At 39.9% G+C, this 6000-nt stretch overlaps 1 long non-coding RNA gene across 1 annotated transcript in view; it reads left to right on the top strand.

The window, feature by feature from the left end:
* LOC102163076 overlaps positions 1427–6000 on the top strand; it is an 83274-nt gene continuing 78700 nt past the window's right edge. The window contains exon 1 of the long non-coding RNA XR_298323.3: positions 1427–1598. This is a non-coding gene — a long non-coding RNA (uncharacterized LOC102163076). The remainder of the gene's footprint in view (positions 1599–6000) is intronic.

The raw sequence follows: 6000 nt of genomic DNA, 5'->3' as shown, positions 1-6000 counted from the left end.
GATTTTGTGACTCACTAATGGGAAACTACTGTTGGCAAAAATCTACTTTAAGATGCTTTGATTTTGTAATGTATAAACTCTCTTAAGAGTTGATTACTTTTGGTTGGAGACTAAATGTACCCAGGAGTTTTTAATGGTTGCGTATTCTGCCATTTCTCTTTTCTTTTTAATGATTTTGTGTAGTCCAAAATATTTTATAACCTGCGTATGATAGAAGACAATTGGGCAATTATTGAAATAATAACACCTAAAAGAGAACATTAGTTTACAGGTATTGAGCTTAGTGTAGGAAATGCACGGTATAGTTCACAGACACATTTGTTGATGGAAGAAGTGGTGGTGGGTTCTAACTATATAGTGATTATAACATAGAACAAAAACCATCTCTGAGGGTTTTAGAAGAAATCCTCTGGGCGTATCCTGATGCTTATCAGAATCACAACTTTTCAACAAAATGGGCCTCACTGGAGTTTTTGTTAGACTTATTCTATAAGAATCTGCGCTGGTCAAGGCAGATATTTTAAGAGCTAAACTATGAGGGCAAGTAGAGGCCCTTCATGATATTTGGAAATCTTGAGAGTGACTTAGACCACCAGCATACTTTGAAGACTGTAGTTGGAAATAAGAACTTTAAAAAATAGATATGGCTTTTTATTTAATCATACTATTTAGGTTCTTTACAATGACAAATTTTGCTGTATACAAGAAAATATTTAAATCACTTAAATAAAAATTCAACACAAGCTGCTCTTATACTTGGAAGGCAATCAAATCCTGCTTCTGCAGAAATCACCAAAATCTCATGCTTTGCTGACATTTGTGCTGGATAGACTGATTCAGCAGTTGTACAAGTGTTAGCGACCCTCCTTGAGTCCGTCCTTTCGCCTGGTATCATCGGAGCCAGTAGAAGGAGACCGCGTTCGGTTCAGAAGCAAAGGAAACTGTATTCTTTGATCAGAGAATGGAGAGGTAGGAGCTCTGGCTCTAGACTGCATGATGTCCTGGAATTGCCCTGGGCCGGGCTGCTCTGTAGAGATCTCTTGCGGGAGGGGCAGTGGCAGTTCTCTTGTAGGCGCTGTTCACAGCTGGAGCTCGTTGCCTGGCGCAGCTCACCGCGCACCCCGGCCATCTTTTTTTTTTTTTTTTTTTATAATTTTTTTTATTTTCCCACTGTACAGCAAGGGGGTCAGGTTATCCTTACATGTATACATTACAATTACAGTTTTTTCCCCCACCTTTTCTTCTGTTGCAACATGAGTATCTAGACAAAGTTGTCAATGCTATTCAGCAGGATCTCCTTGTAAATCTATTCTAAGTTGTGCCTGATAAGCCCAAGCTCCGGATCCCTCCCGCCCCCTCCCCCTCCCCCTCCCCCTTCCTCCCCCTCCCCCTCCCTCCCCCTCCCCCTCCCATCAGGCCCGCCATCTTGAATTGCGGTATCTCGCGCAAGCGCTTCTGCGTTCGGCCCCACAGAGCCGAGGCCTCGGCGCCGCCATTTTGCACCACAAACTTGTCTCAAGGGTCTGGTGCGTGACCTGTGCACAAGACACCCTGTGGAGCAAGTGAAACTAGGCTAAGCACCAAGGAGAAAACACAAGGTTAGACTTTATTTTATTGCCCAATTGTTTGTATTTCCTGGGAATCGTTAATGGGCTTTGCTGGTGACAAATCCCTCCTCTGCCTTTTGTCCTGCTCCTCAGTCTTGTCCATCTTCTGTAGCTGCTTCCTGCTGATTTCCAGCATCGTGGTAACCCCAGGTGGAGGAGCTTATTCTGCTGTTTCTTTATTCAGTTGCGAATGATTTTAATGTGTAGTCAAATGAGAAACTCTTTGTTTCAAGGATACAACGTGTATATTATTACATGAAATACCTGTCTGATTTTGTTTTCGCTGATAAAGTCTAAATGTTTACTTGGGACTAATAAAACCTAACACTTCCCCTCCAGCATTGGTGGGTAATTATACACACTACAACCTTATAAAACAGATCCTGTGGAGACAGGTACAGTAGTAATTATTACTTTCATAAAAAGGACTCTTCAATGCATTCCCAAGATCTAGGTTTGTATCCTAATTAATACTTCTCTGACTTCTTTGCAAGTTTTTTTTTGGAATCATTGCTTTGACAGGTGCAGTGAATTGTAAAAACCAAAATGAAGTGCTATCAATGTTTTTGCTTTAACAGTATTATTTCTTATCAGTGATATAAGTATGTAGATGGTAAAAAAGTAGAATGTATCAGAAATAAAGAAGTGAGATTTGGAGTTCCTGTCATGGCACAGTGGAAACAAATTTGATTAGGAACCATGAGGATGTGGGTTTGATTCCTGGCCTAAGTCAGTGGGTTAAGGATCCGGTGTTGCTGTGAGCTGTGGTGTAGGTCCCAGATGCAGCTCAGATCTGGCATTGCTGTGGCTCTGGCATAGGCCAGCAGCAACAGATCCGATTAAACCCCTAGCCTGGGAACCTCCATATGCCATGGGTGTGGCCCTATAAAGACAAAAGACAAAAAAAAAAAAAAAAAAAGAAGTGAGCTTCTTTGACCTCTTCACCATTTGGTCTCCCTGCTTCTCCTCCTTGGCTTTCAGGATATCCCTTCAGTATCTCTCTCTCTCTCCCCCCAACTCCCTATATTTTCCAATAGTTTTAAAATATTGATCTATTCTGCCTCGATCCTTAAATGTCAGTTTTATCACTTTTCAAGATCAAGGTACTTGCCTAGCTTTGCCTCTGCTTTGGCATCATTTACTCCCTGGCTTCAAGTGATGTGTAGAAATGATTGGGACAGGGAAAGAGGAGTGAGAAAAAATTTAATTGTCTATTGCAGTTGTTCAGATGAGAGATGAACAAGTCCTGAATTAGGGAGGTGACTCTGGGAATGGAAAAGAAGGACCCACAAGATTTGTCTAGTGATTGGAGTGGGGATGCAGAAGAAAGAAGACATAACTTTGAGATTCTCACTTGGAAGAACCTGGTAAGGTAGGAGGAGGAACTGATACAGGAAAATGATTTGGTCATTTTAAAAAATATATTGCAGACATTAATCAGGCATCAGAGGAGTTCCTGTCGTGGCTCAGTGGTTAACAAATATGACTAGTATCCATGAGGATGTACGTTCGATCCCTGGCCTTGCTCACTGGGTTAAGGATCTGGCGTTGCCATGAGCTGTGGTGTAGGTCCAGAAGCGGCTTGCATCCTTAGGTGCGACCCTAAAAAAAAAAAAAAAAATCAGGCATCAGAACATACAATAGTGGAACTAGAGGGAGTGCAAGGCTAAAGAAGAATTATCTACACTTGAATAGTTGTTGAACTTATGTATAAATGAAGCAGATGATACAGAGAACACAAAAGAAGAAGGTGATAGAAGATAAACTTTGGGGAACTTTGAAACTGAAAAGAACAATGAGAGATGAGGAGCTCCTGAAAGAGACAGAGAAGAAGAAATTCAAGGAGGAGAGAACTAGCTGGAAGAATGCAACTTATAGAAACAAACTAATTTGACAGCACCTGAAATAATGTCACAGTCCTTTGGGGAAAGGATAGTTTCTTTTTCTGAGCAAAAGTAACACAGCAATGTTCAAGGAGATGTGTGGAGAGAAAGATCCTGGAATTTGGAGCCAGCAGTCATGGATTTTTCATTTCCTCATAAGTGCTTACTAGTTACGTGACTTTGGGCAAGCCACAGAACACAAATATGAAACCACTGGAGAACAGCTGCAGGCTAATCTCTGTGCTAGATACTGTCAGAAATATATCAAGTCAGAAGAAGTGTAGCTGTCTGGTCTGAGGAAGGCGGAGAACATCACTGAGTGTGTAGAACTTGAGTAAAGTGTCAGAAGATGAATAGGATTTCAGCAGATAAAATAGTGAAGGGAGAACGTGACTTTGAAAAATGGTGGTTCATCATCTGGAGAAGGGAGAATTGAAGACAAATTCCTCCAGAAGAGAATCTTTGTGCTTCGCTTTTCCTTTATTTGGGAGCTTAGGAACCTTGTTTATTCGAGATGTTCACATACTCAGTTTGATGCTTGAAGAGAGGAGAAAAAGTAGGGGGAAAGTAAATACTGAGATGAAAAGTCCTCCTTTAGGATGAAAGCGTTGCTTATTATTATTTTACTTTACTCACTTTCATTTTAGAAATGTGCCGTGAAAGGTTTCAACAAGATGCTTATTATGTTCTTCTTAAGGAGATTAGTAGCACTTTATGTAGAAAGTTAAGCAATTGCTTAAAGGACCCTCCACTTTGCAAGTGGGAGGTACAAATAAGCACCTCATTGTTTAACTTCGAGATCAAAAGTGAAAGTCATACAGTGCAGGCCTGCAAGGTGGTGTGATTTGAAAGTGTGTCTTCTTGGATCACAATAATAGAGAAAAACAGGAGTTGATTTCAAACTGAAGAGAGACACAGACGGAATTCAATCCAGAGGAATAAATTGTTTAAGAGTATTGTGACTTTAAGATACAATATCAGTTTGGTAGTAAACCAACATTCTTGGGCCATGATGCTTGTTCTTTGGGGGAAAAAATTAAATCAAGCAAACATAAAGGCATTTTATTCCACTATCTTTGGGGAAAATACAGTTACACATTTGACCTCAAAGAATCCGTTCCAGAATACAATGGGCTTTATGGACCATGCACTGGAACAGAATCAGCAGTTAGGGTGTGTGGCAGACACTCCGATCATGGCTAAGAACTGTTAGGTATTACCAGAGACCTCAGAAACAGTCTCGGTGCGGTTCACCTTGCTTTGAAGGAAACCAGTGAGATCACCAGAACTCACTTTAGTTGAGGACAAGCTGAGGATTAGCAGCTTTTCAAAATAAAAACCAGAGAGTACTAAATGTGTCATCATTGGGAGGGGGTGCTCTGTGTTTAAGAGGGTTTGGGCACATACAGAGATCATTACTACATTATTAAGCATTTATAAGTTAGTTTATATTTGCCAAACGCAAACATAAAAATCATTTCTTAATTATACAGGCATTAAAGTTTTGCATCATTAACCACATATTTAAAACAGCTTTGTATCACTTACAAAAACAATTGAAAATATCAGATTATCGAATCTCCTCTGTTCTAACGTCCAACTGCCTTACAGCCAAGATTAACCTGTTTATTGTCTTATAATTAAATACATCAAAAAGTGTTATTCTCTCATTTATCAAAAATTGAAGTGCAGGGAAATGAGGCAATTTGTGCATGTATATTCATCAATCCAGTGTTAAAATTCAAGAATCGAACTCTGCTTGTTTTTTAACCTGGTCTACATTTGTACCGTATAACAGGCAGGCAGCATATTGTTAAAAGAAGGAAAATAATAAAATTTAAAAAAATTATTAGCTTTGAGTTGAATAACAAAGGAGCACCAAATGGAAACTCATCCACTAGCCAAGAAGGGCTGGAGTTCACTCCCCCATCCATCACCACCAGCTGGCAGATGGGCTCGAGAGTAATGCAAGCCTCCTTAGATGCCAAGTTCTCTGCTTATGCAGCAATATTCATCCTTGCCATCCAGGGAGGGAGGACAGGGAGTGGCTGGAGCCTACAGTTCCACGTAGCAGTACATCCCACTGCGAAGGAAACTCCTGGGGTTAGCCAACAAAAATGGAATTTCAAATTTGGAACCAGACCTCACCTGATATATTTTAATTGATTGCCATGTGATTGGCCATCTGTTTATAATTTGAGTGTCTTTTCTTTGTATGAGAAATGCTTTTGTACAGGGTGGGACTCATGTGCCTCTCAATTTCTATATGGAAAAAAATATTTTCTATCTTTTCATTGCTTTGCTGAGTAGCTTTCAACAAGCTTTTGGAAAAAGTCTGGATCCAGATTTATAAAGTAACAACTGATGCTATGCTAGAACAATGGGGGTATTTTATGGGCTGTAAAGCTCTTATTATTAAGTAATTTTTGGTTGAGATAATTTTAATAATAATAGTAGTAAACTGTTTTTGAGGCTGGAAGGCTGATGAACCTTTTAAAATCATTGAGATT

Source organism: Sus scrofa, chromosome 4 (genome assembly GCF_000003025.6).
Source record: "Sus scrofa isolate TJ Tabasco breed Duroc chromosome 4, Sscrofa11.1, whole genome shotgun sequence".
Classification (NCBI taxonomy): Eukaryota; Metazoa; Chordata; class Mammalia; order Artiodactyla; family Suidae; genus Sus; species Sus scrofa.
This window is presented reverse-complemented; position numbering and strand designations above follow the sequence as displayed.